The sequence below is a fragment of the Eutrema salsugineum genome, unplaced genomic scaffold (assembly GCF_000478725.1).
Source record: "Eutrema salsugineum unplaced genomic scaffold, Eutsalg1_0 scaffold_18, whole genome shotgun sequence".
NCBI lineage: Eukaryota > Viridiplantae > Streptophyta > Magnoliopsida > Brassicales > Brassicaceae > Eutrema > Eutrema salsugineum.
This window is the reverse complement of record NW_006256846.1, coordinates 546,199-561,225: the sequence shown is the minus strand read 5'-3', so window position 1 is coordinate 561,225 and position 15,027 is coordinate 546,199. Positions and strand designations below refer to the sequence as shown.

General features: G+C 43.9%; 1 non-coding gene across 1 annotated transcript; it reads left to right on the top strand.

The window, feature by feature from the left end:
- Positions 1–3,327: 3,327 nt before the first annotated feature.
- Positions 3,328–3,434, top strand: LOC112087350. The gene has a single exon (XR_002900036.1). It is a non-coding gene; the product is annotated as a small nucleolar RNA R71 (small nucleolar RNA).
- Positions 3,435–15,027: the final 11,593 nt, after the last annotated feature.

The window sequence follows — 15,027 nt, the reverse complement described above, 5'->3', positions numbered from 1 at the left end:
ATCAAAATAAGAACACGAGAAAACATGATTAGTAAACACAAAGCCCCTCCCCCACACTTAAATAACACAGTCCCCTGTGTTATAAAAGCATGAGAAAGAGGGAAAATCAAATTCAAAAATGCAAATGACAAATGAAAAATGCTGAATGCTCATTTACAAGTGTTTGGAGTGATACCTGGTGTGGTTTTTACGCAAAGGTGGAGTGAGTAGCTGCACCAGGTGAGGCTAGACATCACTGAAGTTGGGTTTAGCTTGGCCTGTACTCCCTTGTGCAACATGGACTTGTCTTGGACCAACTCGCAGACAACCCGGTGTGTTCGGCGAGTATCTGTGCGACTTGGGACCATCTCCTTCCTGTCTCGCATAACCAAGTCGCACAAAACTCTCTCTTGCACGTCCTTGCCTCTTCTTCTATGCTGCGACCTGGCCTGATCTCCTGATGACCCTCATGTCCAACTCGGCGTAATCCGCAAACGTTTATGCGGCCTGGGCAGACTCTGAACCATCTCGCACGCCCAGGTCGCACTTTTGAAACCTTGGACGACCTGTTTGCTTCATCTCAGCGTGCGGCCTGGCATCCTATTGAATCAACTCGCAGGACCAAGTAGGTGTAAACAGCGAGTGTTCCTGCGACTTGGTTCCTCCTTTGTTCAAGCCGCATGCTCATCTCGCACTGATCCATCCTTAAACGCCTTGGACTCTTTCTCCTAGTGTGCGGCCTGGTCTCCTTTTGGTCTGTCTTGCAGACCCAAGCCGGTGTAAACCGCGAACATTAGTGCGGCTTGGTCTCTCATGCATCCAACTCGCAGACCCAACTCGCAGAACAGCAACACTTAGCATTTTTCTTGCTCAAATCTGCTGCTTCTAGGTGAATAACTCGCAAGACCAAGTAGGTGTTAACAGCGAGTTCTTGTGCGAGTTGGTATATGGCCTGACTGAGCCGCACACCCAAGTAGCACACAGGCGTCCGTCAAGTTTCCATGCCTTAAACCCTTTTCTCAGCCTTCTCACATGCTTCATTCCACTTTGTCCCTGAGCCATAGCCTCTAAAAGTTACCTGGGACCTGAGAACAGCTCACAAAACCCATCAAAAGATCTTAAAACATAAAAAGAAAGGAGAGAAAAGATTAGAAAGATTATATACAAGGATAAGCTTGGAGTGTCTCCCAAGAGCACTTTGTTTAAAGTCACTAAGTTTGACTTTGAAAAACCTGTTTTTAGCTGGGGTGAGGTTGAGCACTGATGCTTTTCAGCACTTCAATGGTCCTGAGCAAGAAAGCTGAGTTGGTTTGATGCCTTTGGGAACCATTAGACCCTTGTCCTTGAGATCCCATCTTGAGACCTTTGTCCACTAGCCCTTGAACACCATCTGGGTCTTTATCAAAGATGGTCTTTGTGAGACATGCCCTCACTTCAGCAAACAGACCTGGTTTCCCATTGCAATCCAGCTTATACTTCAGATATCCATCATTATCAACCCAAGGAGTGACATCAAAGTCTTGGGAAGAAAGAGCAGGTTCAATACTCTTGTCTTCTGATGCTGAGCCATCACTCTTGGTGTTAATCATCCTTAGATCACTAAGTGTAGGAGACCATGAGAGCAAGATGTCTTCTTATCTGATCAATGACCCTCCATTCTCATACTTGTAACTATTGGGGTGAGAGTCTCTCTCCTTTTCCAAAACTGAAAAAGATTGGGATCCATCTAGAATTCCAGCAGTGCCCACATACTTCATCTCAAGTACCTTAGGGGGTTCTATCTCTTGAATAACTGATCCACAAAATTCAGCCAAAGGGGGTGTAACAGGGTCAAAGACATCCTTATCCACCTTTGAAAGCACCGCTCTTTGAGTATCAAAGTCAATCATTGCACCAGTGGTGTTGAGAAATGGAGTTCCAAGCAAAAGGGGGAGCTCTTTGGTCTTTTTCATCTTCATGATCACAAAATCAGTGGGAATTATGCATTCACCAACCTGTAGTGGATAGTTTTCCAAAAACCCATATGGTTTCTTGGAGTAGGAATCTCCAAAGGTGATAGAAGAAGGGTAGGACGTTATAGACTTGACCTTTAGCTTCTCCATCATGTCCTTAGACATTATGCTAACACTTGACCCTGAGTCACACAAAGCATTCTCCACTTTAAAGTTGCCAAGAGTGCAAGAGATGGTGAACTTCCCTGGGTTGCCTAGCTTTGGGAGGGAGGTGGGCTTCATCTGAGTTGATTCAGAGGTGGAGGCACTATCTGTTGGCTGTGCTTGACCAGGTGGCAGCTCTGTTGTTGCAATAGACCTTGAAGCATTCCCTTTCTGAACAGAAAAAACTGAACCGGCTGCCCCCACACTTTCATTCTCAATGTCCTCATTGAGTTCATGTAAGAAGCCCATGAAATCCTATATAATGGCATTCTCATCCACATGAGTTTGTGCAGGTTCACTAGAGACTTGACCATAGAGAAGGTCTTCTATTTCTTGCACAGCAGCTGAATGGTCATCATTGCAGTAGATGGCGTTGCAGTAATCTTTTGAGTTTTGAAGAGCTTTACCAGGAAACGATACTTGTGGTTCAAAAGTGCAGATGCCCTTGTTCTTTTTAATAGCCTTTATTTCAGCTCCTAGTGTCTCCAGGTCGAATACCATCTTTTGTTGTCCTATTAAGAGCTGTTGGAGAACAACATTGAAATCAGGACTTTGTTGAACAGGTGGTGGGCCAAAACCAGGAGGTGGTGGCCTTTGTTGCTGGAAGCTGAGTTGGTTACTGAAGCTGTTCCCTTGTGACTGAGCTGTTGGCTGCTGAAAAGCTTGTTGACTTTGGAAGTTACCTTGGAACTGATTCTTTTGAGCAAAACTTTGTTGACCTTGTTGGGGAGGGTATACTTGATCTTGGGGATTGGCTACATTGGTGCTTCTATAAGACAAGTTCTGGTTCTTGTTGAAGTTGTTGTAACCCTGAAACTTGTTCTGATTACCTATGTAGTTCAACTCCTCTTTTGTAAGGCCCACTTCATTGATGTTCTCAAAGCAACTCCTCTCTTGAAACTCACCTACATAGTTTATAGGCTTTTGAGTGGCAACTAGGGCTTTGTCAAGCTTGATATGCAGCTCTTTGATCTTCTCTTCCAACCTTTGTTGGGTACTAGAGTCCTCTCCTCTATAGCTTCTATCATAATCTTCCCCATAAGTGTCTTGGCTCATGGCTAAGTTCTCAACAAGTTCCATAGCTGCATTGATTTCTTTTGCCAAGAAATTTCCATTTGATGCTGTGTCCAACTGAATCCTGATCTTAGGAACAGCTCCTCCATACAAAGTGCTAAGGAGAGAGGCCTCTGAAAAGCCATGATGTGGACACTTATTTGTGTAGCATCTAAACCTGTCCAAAGCTTCTCCAAAGGTCTCATTAGAATGTTGAGTGAAGCTGGAAATCTGGTTCCTTAGCTTTGTAGTCCTTGAGCTTGAGAAGAACTTGGATAGAAAGGCAATCTTGCATTGCTCCCATGTGTGGATGGATCCTCTTGGGAAGTTCTTTTCCCAATGATGTGCCTTATCTCCAAGGCTGAATAGGAACGATCTCAGTTTGAAGCTGTCTTCAGATATCCCATTGATCTTAGTGTGATCACAAACTCTGTCAAATTGATCCAGATGCTCCATAGGTAAGTCATGGAACTTCTGATTCTGAACCATATTGATCAAAGAGGCCTTCACCTCAAAGTTGTTCTTTTGGACAGGAGGTGGCCTGATTCCTGCTCCATACTGGTGTGCATAAGCTCGGTCATTCTCACCAACAAAGACTGGTGGAGGCTGATGGCGTATGGGTGGGTTTGGGTGGGGCTGTGGTGGATTAACCTGAGGTCGGTCTTGGTGCTGGTTACCCTGAGCTTGTCCCTGATGGACCGGAGCTTGTTGAACCTGAATTCCAATCCCATTACCAGTTCTTTGACCGTGATCAGCTTCTTGAGCCTGATACTCATTCCCAACTTGCTGATCCATTCCTAACCTTTCCAAGTGAACAGCTCTTTCTCTTTGTCTTCTTGCTTGGCTTCTTGTGATCATAAACCTGAAAACGAAGACAGAGCTTGAAAAGTGATCAGTAAAACAAAATAAACTTGATCTCGAAAACTATATCAGAAACTAATGCTACCAATCCCCACACAATATGGCAACGGCGCCAATTGATAACTAAGATTTTTAGGTCTTAGATGGGTTATCAATCCCCTTGTCAAAGTACTATAAGGGATGTCAATCCATATGTGTGGTAGTTAGGCACTAGTTTATGTGATAAGTTCTTAAGTCAAGTGATCAAAGACAGGTTTTTGATAACTAGTAACAAATGAAATCATAAACAAGAAACAAACAAGCAATGATAAGGAAGTAATTAAAGCAAACTCAACAAGATGATGGTGATAATAAAGATGATAAAAGCTAAACCTCTAGATGTGATCATTGATTAGGGTGCTGTAGATATTAAATCATGATGCTAAGAACAATAATGCAATGCAAGTTACTCTTTAGTCTAGACTTCAAAGGCAGATTAATTCATTCCGATGACAATAATCCCTTTGCTAATCACATAATCAAGTCTAACAACCATTAGATATAATCAAGCAATCAGCAAGCATAATGCATCAAGCCTAATAAGTAACCAAACAATCTCTCAACCAAGAAGACTGAATCTTACACAGAAAGACATAGCAAGCAATCACATGATCTCAAACATTTCAACTTAGAACTCTAATCTTGACTAATCCTCTCATGAAGGCATTAATCTCTACACTAATCCACTTTCAAACCAAATTCTCATTTGTGAAATATGAACTAATGAGTATTAAGAAACAGTTCTAATATTTCATTTATGCAGTTAACAAACATTCCCATGGCATTAATGCATAAACCCTTAGTTAGCTTTCATTCAGGCATTTCATCAAACACCTTGTGGGTTGAGAATTGCCTAAGCTCTAGACCAGAGTGATGTGCAAAGATCTAGCATTAGGAACAGCTAACTAAGGATATGAAATGAGAATCTAGTCCCTAAACATCAAAAATCAAACATCTAAGCACCCTAATCTACACACCTAGAAGTTTAAAGAGAGACTACTCACTAATCATGATGAACACACCATTTCCTTTGCAAGAGGTGATGTTGATCATGATTAGGAGTTTAGATGAGATGAGTAATTGATAAGAAACAGCTTTAGAATAATGTAATCCTTCAGATATCTCTTAATCAAAAACATTTTTACACTCAAAAGGAAAGAAAACTAGAGAGAAACTAAGATAAAAGATAAGATGTTTAGGGTTTTCTCCAAAAAGCTATATATACTAAGTGCTAATGGACTGGGTCAGCCCAGGACAAACTGGGTACTGACCCGGCTCAGTTGGGTCTGGTGGCTGGTGTGCGATATGGTCAGGTGCTTCCCAAGTCGCAGGCCCAAGTCGCACAGCTATAGAAGCAGCCTTGTGCGCCATAAATCCCTTAGCCTCAGCTGCATGCCTATCTAGGTGTAAACAGCGAATGTTTGTGCTGGTCAGGCTTCCTTCTCTTCAACTCGCACAACCAGGACGCAGTATGGAGATAATATGTGTGGGAGATGGTCACTTCCTTGCCCAAGCCGCATGCCCAAGCCGGTGTAATTTGCGAACACATGTGCTACATGGTTCCACTTCATGTCCAACTCGCAGGTCTATCTCGCACAGCATTGTGGACTTACTCAAATTTTATTATGGAAGTCTATACCTTGCTCAGAGTCTCCTTACACTCATCTCTAAAGTCTCAACTTGTTTCCAGAGCGTTGAACATTCATGGGTGCGAGTTAATCAAGTCGCAGTACCGTATCGCACAACCTAAGCCTTCTCGGACCACTTTGCATTGAGGGGAGAGTAACTTCCAGGATATGGCTTCAAATGGCATGATTTCAACTACATTGGAAAGAAAACTCAAATATCTCGAACTTTGGTCAAGAAACCCTCAGCGCTTGGGAAGTGGAAGGTTCCCCGGAGGGATCATCTTTGCAGTACATTGACACGGTCAGAAAGATGCTTCTAGACATGTGTCCATTCCGGAAACGATATCTTCTTGGCTTCAAATTGAATGATCTCAAACGTTATGGAAATAGGACTCAAATATCTAAAATCTTGATGACGGTCCTGTAGACTGAATCGGTCTGGAAGTGGATCGTTCTTCGCAATCTTCGGAGCTCATCGGGACGGTCCAAAACGGTAGCGAGACAGGGGTGCCTTCCGGTGAGCTTAACTCTTTACTCACGCCTCCAAATCCTATGATTCCAAATGGACTAGAAACATGATCCAATCTTCTCCAAATTTGATGAAGCACCCGACAACTGAATCGGACCGGAAGGTTCCCCGGACAGGAAATCATTCAGGAGTATCGGATTGCTCTGGAATGGATGCGAGAGAGGTCTGTCTTCCGGTGACCGTATCTTTCAGCTCAGTGCTCCAAATGCCCTGATTCAACCTGTCCTGGGTTCTTGACTCAATTATCTCCAACGTTGCTAAAGACCCTGTAAGCTGAATCGGCCGGCAAGATCTTCCGGTGACGCGATTTCGGAAATGTATCTGCACTCGAGATTTTTGGCCGAGAAATCTACCCGCGGGAAGGATTTTGAACGATAATCTTAGGCCATCAGTACAGCATTTTTCCGAGAAACCCAAAATTGCTTCTTTTCACCATTTTTGATCATTTCAACTCCATTTCTTCATCTGAATCACATCCTTCACTCCAAATAAGCTCCAAAAGCACCTGTTTAACACTCCAAACCATGGAAAACTCTCTTGGACCTAATGCAATTTCCTAAGTCCTAAAACAATGCCTAAAGACCTAAAATCGTGAGATAAAACATGATTTGGACTAAAATATGTACACTAAATGATGCAATTTATGAATATAACCACTACCAAATCAATCCACCAATAAAATCAATAGTCAAGTGGATAAACCCATCTAGGCACCAACCACAAAAACACGCGAGTTCGAAAAGTGGATAAAGCCGTCCAGGCACTGAGTACAAAAGAGGGAATGTAAAAGACAAGGGAGAGAGGATAGGAGTCAAGCAGCAGAACGCGTCTCTCGCTCAGCAAAGAGGTTCGAAAGAGCTGGAGTACCCGCATTTGACCCGGTCGGGTCCTCAACACCGAGATTAGCCGCCGTTTCCTCGATCGGCTCGATACCTAAAAAGGTGTCGACAGAATCTGGTGACACGGATGAAAAAAGTAGGCCACCTCGGATCTCGGACGCGATGCGGTCATACGCCTCGTCGTAGACATATTCGGCCTCCCAACACTTCAACTTTTCCTCTTCGGAGTCCAAAGATCCGTCAGGTTTCCAAAGCTCCTAAATCATAGCGAGATTCCCTTTGATCTGCCCAGCTCGTTTTCGTCTCTCTTGGCCTTCTCCAGCCGCTCTTGAAACTTGGCCGTCAGCTCGCGTCTCACCACCTTCTTGGCCCGCTTCACTTTAGCAACGAACAAGGCATCCTTAGCTTCGATGCGTCTCTTCAACAAAGCCACCTCGGCGCTTTTGGCCCTTCTGGACTCCTCGAGACGAGTCACCACGGACGATACCTTGTTAACGTTGGCCCGAAGAGTTATTTTCTCCTCTTCTAGTTTCTTAATTTTGGCCCTCGCCTCGTCCAACTTTCTCTTAGCCGTCACGGCCTCCTCCCGAACCTCCTCCAAGCAGCGCTCGTCTTTAACCAAGTCTGATTCATAGCCGGCCATCAACCCGTTGATAACCGCGAAAAACAATGAAACCAGAAGTATGTCAGACTCTAAGACAAATTGATAAAAAGGAAGAAAAGAATTAGAGAAGTACCTTGGTACCGCCCTGCGCCATGGCAGCATAGGACTTTGACCGCCTCAGCTGCTCGGGAGGAGGAAGACGCGCGTTGGTGTTATTAACGCCTGCGAACATCACCGCGGAAGCAGCCGGATCGTCGATAACCAGCTTATGAGACGCGGGCTCGCTGGGCGCCGACTTGCGCTTCTTTTTGGATGGCTCGTCCTTTTGGGTGGCCACCCCTTTACCCTTTTCCGTAGTCGATCGTTTCCTGCTGGTATCGTGCTTCAATAGATTTGAAGCCGGAGGCCTCAACTGTTTTGAAAGGGCCAGAATCGCCGAGGTGGGCGGCGTTTTATCCCGAGCCGCAGAATTCTCCCCAGACGCGTCGGGAATAATCTCGCCCGGTTCCACCTCGGGTGCTGCCTCCTGCGTAGTCACCTTGGGAATGGTCTCATCAGCTGCTCGGGCGACCTCGTTCCCCTCGAGCCTCGGCGGGTCATCCCGAGGCACCGCCTCGGTCGCCCCGGGAGATGCTTGCTCAGTTCTCCTAGCAATCTCTTTGGCTTCGCGCCTCTTCTTGTCCCTGAGCATAATAATCAACATTTTCTATCTCGTATCTCCCGATGAATTCGTTGAAGAAGAACTAATAGACACCCCAGCGAAGATGGCTTGGGCTCTCTCTACTCTATCAAAGGAGAAGTGTTTTATCCAGTTAACCTTCCGAGCCGCGAGAGTATCTCGAACAGAGAAAAGTCGTCAGGAACAAGAGGAAGAAAACTCCGAACTGCAAAAACAACGCAAAAACAACAGAGTTAGAAGATAGAAATCGCACCATGACAAGCTCCGAGCCAAGGCAAGGCTTCGGATCGACTACCAAGTGGTCCCCAAACAGTCTTCGTCTTATGAACAAAACCCTCGCCCACCGATGCCTCGTTCACCAAAACATAGAAGAAACGTTCAGTTCAAAACTGATCTTTGCTCAGGAAACCGCCTATGATCCGGCGATTGGACTTATTGGAAATAAAATCTGCCCCCTCCCGGCTCTCCTGATTTCCAATAGGTTGAGCAGATGACCGAGCTCGACTTCGACACCACATTCGAAGCTCCAAACCAGGATGCCAATCATATGTCGCAAGCCCTTCGGCATAATCTGTCCGATGGAAATCCCATGCTCCCATAAGTATTCAAGGATAACTCCGGGGATTGGGAACCATAGGAAGCAGAGCTATAAGGTGAAGTGATTTTCGGGAGGTTTGTCAGCTTTGTCACTTTTCTCCGGAACGACGAATTCAACCGCCTCGGAAATTCCAAAGTGATGATGCAACCCCTCGAGCGACTCAGGGGAGGAGAGCGTGGAACCGGGAGGATCGGGCTTTTGCCTCTTCACCCATTTAGGTTTTCCCTTCCCAGAAGAAGAAGCGCCTCGGGTTGCCATAAGCCGCTCTAATTCGAGCCTCGCCACAACCGGATCAAAGGGAAACGCTTTGCTTCTTCCTCGGCCTTTACCGCGGTGTAGTTAACCTCTTCTTGGTTGATGGGACCCCGAGAACAGCTCATCGAAGCAGACGACTCGTTATTTACAGAACAAGCGCCAGAAGAGAGAATGGAGAGCTACCTTTTAGTAAAAATGAGAGATCTGAAGTTATGAGAAGTAATGAAGGAGGCTCATCTATTTATAGAACATCCGAGGCGTGTGGAATCCGCGTGGACCTCGGGACGACGCAAAGGTAATAAATGAAGGTGCGTGAAGTCCGCGGCAAATGCGCAACTTCCTGGCGCGTCCGTCATACGCGCCAGCACCCAGAATTTCTTGGAGAAAACTGACGATTGTTAAACACTTCCCGTATGGAGCTGTCCAAGTACACCGAGCCCACAACGCAACTATGCTAATGTGAGAATATCTCGTCAAACTTCCAAAACTGAAGGATGATTTGTCAACACGGCTCGGTAACTTGTCCTTAGCATGCCTCGTCGTTATTGTTAACACAAAACAGCTCGGCGACTTTCTTAAGATCGCCTCCTCGTTATCATTAACACAAAACGGCTCGGCAATTTCTTAAGAACGCCTCGTTGTTATCATTAAACACAAAACGGCTCGGCAACTTCATAAGAACGCCTCGTCATTATGTTTAACACGAAACGGCTCTGACTTTCTTAAGAATGCCTCGTCGTTACCATTGACACAAAACGGCTCGGCGACTTTCTTATGAATGCCTCGTCGTTACCATTGACACAAAACGGCTCGGCAACTTTCTTAAGAACGCCTCGTCGTTATCGTTAAATAAAAAACGGCTCGGCAGCTTCATGAGAATGCCTCGTCGTTATTGTTAAAAACGAAATGGCTCAGCGACTTTCCTAGGAGCGCCTCGTCGTTATCATTGACACAAAAATGGCTCGGCGACTTTCCTAGAAATGCCTCGTCGTTATCGTTAAGCACGAAAGGGCTCGATAACTTCTCTAGAACACGCCTCGCCCCTATGTCTCGCCTCGCAAAAAGAGCTCTGTCATTGTGGCTCGGCATTACCCTAGAACACTCCGTCGTTGTTATCCCGCGACGGCCCGGCTCCTACATTGCCTCGCCAAGTGAATAACTCGGCATTTCAATAAAATCATATCACTGGTGATGTGTGTTGTCGTGGGGGTTGTCAAGTTTTACCCTAATTGAAATCAATAGCCGCAAGTGCACAGCTGATCGATTGTAGTACTTAGGGATCGAATCCACAGGGAAGGAGGATCTTTTCCTGTAAAAAGCCTTTGAAATAAGTATAAAGTAAGGAAGTCTAGAACCAAACGGTTTTGTGGGGGTTTGGTAGTGCGTTTAAAATGTAAAAACGAAATCTTAAAAGAAAATACGGAAATTAAATGGCTTAATAACTAAACTTAACGAAAATGAATAAAAATGAGAAAAACGGATATTCTAATTGCTTAAATAAAAATCTACTAAAAAGGAAAGACAATATTGAATTAAAACTTGAAATAAAAACGGTGTAAATCTATGGGAAAGAAGGTGTTGGGGTTCAGGGAAGTTTTCTCAGGGGTACGAACGATTCAAAACATTGCTAGAGAGTAAAATTGGTAAGATCTTAGCTTAAACTTTTCGAACTGGAGTCACGGACGTATGAATACGCCACTGTCGTGATCATAGACAACTATCTCTCTCAACCCTGACCAGTAGGTTTCCACTCTGGCCCTGGAAGACAAGAGATGCATTATGTTTAAGACTCGTCCTAATTCACAAATCGCCCATAGGTAGGTTTCCACTCCTATGTTTGTTTTGCTCTCCCAAACTAGATCTGATACCTGATGAACACTTTCGTGTCACCAAGCATCTGGATCAGATTGTAGTTCATGACGCTACTCTCATGCAGTAAAAACGAATTCAGAAGAAAAAGTTCTAAGATTCGGCTCAAAAGCTCATGGAATCCTCATCGAACATATAAATCCCCATCGAAAATCCCTTAATCCCAACAATAAAACTACTCAGACATGATGAACGAAATCAAAGACATAGTATTAAGAAGTAGAATAGAAACCGAAATTGAAAAAGAAAGAACAAGGGTTCAAGAGAACAAATCTCTCTCTCCCTAAAAGCTAAAGCAAAAACAATAAAAAAATGAAGTAAATATTTCGGTGGTATTCGGTTACACGATCTCTTCTCGTTTAGGATTCCTAAGACATGTATTTATAGGGCCCAAGACCTCTCTGGACGTCACTTAGGGTTTCTCCAAATGTGGGCTTCAGAAATGGGCTTTTTGGGCTTGGAGGTTGATGGCCGCGGTCGGGAGTGCTCTGACCGTGGGGAATGAGTGGTTTTCCGCGGTCGGGATGCTTCTGACCGTGGGGAATGAGTGTTTGGCCGCGGGTGGAAGTGCTTGCCGGCTGGTTTATGGGACATCTTGCTCTTCGCGTATCTTTTGATTGAACCGTTGGATTGCCAAGCTGTAAAGTGCACTGGAAAGCTGATACTTTCATCTTTAAGGTCTCCAAATTTGAGCTGGATCGGACGGTGAGAAGGCCTTCAATCAGGGGTGAACTTCTGACGGTTTGACTCTGAGCTGAAATCTGGTTTTCTATCCATTTTGTTAAGCTTTTCCCTAAGTTACCTGAAAAGAGTCTTCGAACTACAAATACTAGAAAAATGTAATAAAAGTACTTAAAAGCAATTAAAAACATAGAAAAAGTATTTCAAAACGATCCATAAAAGTGGTCAAAATACGGTGTTATCAACTCCCCCAGACTTAAACCTTTGTTTGTCCTCAAACAAAACAAAAGCTTAAACTGGTTAAGTGAAAACAAAAATAGGGAATGCACAAATCTCATAGACATGAACTCCTAAACTAGGACCAAAGATAGTGCATCAATCCACAACTTAGTCTAGAAAATTCTCACCAATGCACAAGAGATACTAGTCCACTTTTTCCGTCATGCAAAACTTAAACAATTTAAATCTTGATTCCAGTCAACTAGCTCTCTACATTCATTAAGTTCAATAGTGAGTTCTCATTAAAGACATCATCCAGGGTATACGGCGTTTGGCATTAAAGGGCTGTTTAAGTGGTGGAGTTAAAGTGTTTCGGGTTACCTGAAGATCTGGAGGATGCAAGATAATATGCAAAACCGCAAGAGAGATAAGGATCTGTTGATGACCACAGTTTTCAGTCACTTCTTCTTGCCAAATGTTGTTGCATAATCCTTCCTCCTTTGTTGTAAACAGTTGTTCCCCTAGACTTAGATTTTTTCCGGGAATCAGAAAAAAATCTCTAAAACTCCATAAAATCAAACTCCAGTTGCCTTGGGACTTAAAATTCGACCTCTCTAGACTCTCTAAGGCTTTTATTTCCTTTCTTTTCTTATTTTCAGATTTTTTTTTTTTTTTTGGTTTTGGAAAGGAAATGCCTTTTAAAGAGAGAGAGACTAGAGGACGAGATTGTACCAAAATTTGAGATTTTTCTAAGGCAAACTGAGCTTCCTCTTGTGTTGAATCCTTCCGAGAATTTTTCCGGCAAATCGCAGGTCTCTGTCCTTGGTGACTGAAAACTGCGTCGTTCCTCTTTCTCTCCAACGTTTTTGCACTTATCTGCATATAAGACAATAGAAAACAAGAGTGCATGTGGTTTGAAAAAGGATTGGTTAAGGTGGGGAACTAGCTAAAGATGAACTAGCCATTCAGGATCAACAGAGAGTGGTAAAAGGACAAAGGAGTCCTGAATATATGATTCGTTTCCCTGGTCTAATGCTTCAATGAGAAAATTAAGTCCAAATTAAGTCCAAATAAAACAGAGCTAGTGTATCCCTTCATCTAAATCGAAATTATTCAAATTCCTCTGGGGTACTTTGTTTCAAATGTGCTTAGCTACCGCCTAGTCTAGTCCTAAATCATGAATGAGCATGTCACTAGGAACAGTCTAAAAGCACACAGTCAACTATCATTGATTCATGTTCACCATTCCCTTTAAAACGTATTTTTTTTGTTTTGAAAACCGATTTTGAAAAACTTTAAGGAAAATGAAAAAAGTGTAGATAATGCAAGACTCATGAAAGAAAAGTGGTTAGAAAGGGATGAAATCCTCCCCCAGACTTAAATCACACTGTCCTCAGTGTGAAACAAGTCGACTTTGGATGAGAAAAATGCATAGATAATCGAATTGGTAAGGACAAAGAGAACTTACCTGGATCTGGGATGCTGGTGGAGATGAACCGGATTCATTCGAAGAGGTTTGGGAAGGTGATTAGGTGGTGATGAAGGTGGTGGAGGGTGATGAATGAGGTGGAGGGTGATTGGTGAGGTGAAATGAGGTGAAGTGGGTGGTTTGGGTCGGGTTTAGATCTCAACGACCAAGTGCCGCGGTCAGGGGCTATACGACCGCGGCAACCAAGTGCTTGGCCGCGGTCATATTCACGCGACCGCGGTCGAACATGTGTTTCCTGCGGTCCGAACACCTGCGACCGCAGGGGCTTATATCGCGGCCTCTTCCTGCTTCTCCTTGGTTCTTGCTGGGCCGAGCGGTCAGGTACCATCCTTCTTTTTGGTTTTTTCTGGTTTTTTGATTTTTTTGGCTTTCTTGTTTTATAAGAAACACCTGAAACTAAGAAAAACAAAAAGATCAAAAGAAAAAGAAAGAAAAATTCTAAAGAAAATAATACCTAAATGGGTTGCCTCCTATTAAGCGCTTCTGTTTTAAGTCGTTTAGCTCGACTTTTGGTGTTGGACTGGACTTATTCCAATGAAGAAGACCTTGTCCTGAGACAAGTCTTTTTCGACATCTCCTTGCTTTGCCTAGCAGGTTCTTTGTCACTCCAAAGTTCTTCTTCAAACTCTTCTGTTGCAGAACGTTTTCTTGCTTTGCTGTTGTATGGGACAGCTTCTGTGAAGACATCTTTGTCGATATTAGCAAATGAAATCCTCCGGTTTGGCCAGTCCATTATAGCTCCGGAAGTTGCTAGAAAAGACCATCCCAGAATCACTGGATATGTTGCATCTCTCGTCTCGACAATGTAGAAGTCGACAGGCACTATGCAATCTCCTATTCTCAAAGGAATTTCATGAGCTATTTCTTAAGGTGTTGCATTAGAATCATCAGCTAGACTAATCTTTGCTCTAGTCCTGCGCAGGTGTTTAATACCAAGTCTCAAAGCAATTGCCTTGGACATCATGTTAAGACAAGCTCCAGAATCACAAAGCACGTTTTTAAACATTTCTCCTCTAATAGAAGAAGAGATAAAAAACTGACCTGTAATCTTGACCTTATGGAGAATTCGAACTTGCCTTTCTCTGTAGGTGTTGGCTGGTGTCTCGAACGCAGAATAGGATTCACAAAAGAAAGCTGCAGCGTCATATTCAATGATTGAATCGATGTATGGCATCTTTATCTCGCTGCATGTCTGGTCTTCTTGGATTGAAGAGTCAGCTGAATCTTCAACACATTCCTTTGCCATCATACAAGGTAATGATTCCTGCCAATCTGTTTCTTCATCTGAAACTTGGTTTTCTTCTTCCTGAGTTGCTTTTTTAGGTGCTGGAGGCTGAAGTTGGGACAGAAGGTGTATTATTTTCCTCTCAAAACCCGGAGGAGCATCTGAGCGACCAACTCCCGCGGTCAGAGGTGTCGCGACCGCGGGAAAAAGGGTCTTGGCCGCGGTCAGGTTGCTTGGACCCGCGGCTCCAGATATGACTTGCTCAAAGTCCGTCTCTTCCTTCTTGTACTTGACACGAACTTCTCCTGCATCTTTATTTGGTAG